Source organism: Penaeus chinensis, chromosome 7 (genome assembly GCF_019202785.1).
Source record: "Penaeus chinensis breed Huanghai No. 1 chromosome 7, ASM1920278v2, whole genome shotgun sequence".
Taxonomy (NCBI): domain Eukaryota; kingdom Metazoa; phylum Arthropoda; class Malacostraca; order Decapoda; family Penaeidae; genus Penaeus; species Penaeus chinensis.
The window spans coordinates 26,558,751-26,560,092 of record NC_061825.1 but is presented as its reverse complement, the minus strand read 5'-3'; positions in this window follow the sequence as shown (position 1 = coordinate 26,560,092).

Sequence of the window (1,342 nt, the reverse complement as noted above, 5' to 3'; positions counted from 1 at the left end):
TGTCGTATTCCATTTTGTTTTCCTTTTTAAGACTGACTTAGCAGTCTCCAAAAAACACTCAAATTAAGAGTAATGGAATGCCCTTTTCAGCGCCCTTAAACAAGGAACGAGGCAAAAGGAAGCGATGATCATCCATTAGAATGTGAGATGTCATGAATGCTTTTCAGAAAGAGAAAGGCTTATCGTCTGTAAATCCAGCATCCGAAAAAAACCCGAGTGAAAAAAGGGAAAAAATGAAAATCGGTTTTAAGCAGCAGGTGCCATTCATTTAGTCGTCAGAGGTCAAAAATGCAGTTGCAGGCTTAATGTTGGTAGTGTTTCCTAGCATTTCTGGTTGAAACTTATATTCAATTCAGGATCGATTCCTAATTTAGTTCGGAATCACTTACGAGCGATATTTGGAAACCAAGCAAACAAAAATAAACACACACACACATACAACGGGGGAAAACTAATTGCAACCTGGGCTGTTTTCTTCCGCCTGGCGCTTTTCATGTCTTTCAGCTCCGGGCGCGATTGCAATCAGTGAGAGAATGTTACTGCCTGTTGCAGACTCGAACGCGCGATCGCGGATTCGAATCTGGCGCCTTAACCCACTCGGCCACGGCGGCGAGGGGCAGTTGTAGTGAATCGGAGAAGGCATTTATGCAACATACTTATTTAGGGCGTGCGTGCGCCCGCGTGTTGCGAGTGCATGTGTGTTAGTGCGTGTGCGGTGTATGTGTGTGTGCATCTGTGAGTGTGTGCACGTGTGTGTGTGTATGGGCTCGTTTGTGTATGTGCGTATATGTGTGTATGCGCACGTACGCGTGTGTTGGTGTGTATGTGTGTGTGAGTGAGTAAGTGAGTGAGTGAGCATAAAATTATCCAGCATTCACATTCGTAGATAACGATTATCAAATTACAAAATAACAAACGTTTAAATGAAGTTGGCCGAAGCGAAGACCGGATCCCGGTGACCGACAGCACGGAAATCGCCTCAAACTCGACTGCAATAAGGAATCCTATACCATTTGGGCGTTTAGGGTACGGAGGTGGTAAACAAACGGATCTGGGAAATAATGACAACCACAACAATAAAAAGCAAGTACACAATGAAACTACCTCACCAATTTTTACATCATTACATATCACCACCTCTGTTATCCAGTTACAAAGTTAAATGAAAATTATGAGATAGTAAAATGTAACTATTTTTTTAACTGTGGCGACAACGACCTCACACATGCAATGGACAGTGGACAGAATGAACTGCTTCAGGGATTTTTTGTAACTACAGTTATGGTGTACAGGAGATTAACGTACGCGTTCTGTTGGTATACACACGCAGAATTATGCTGGG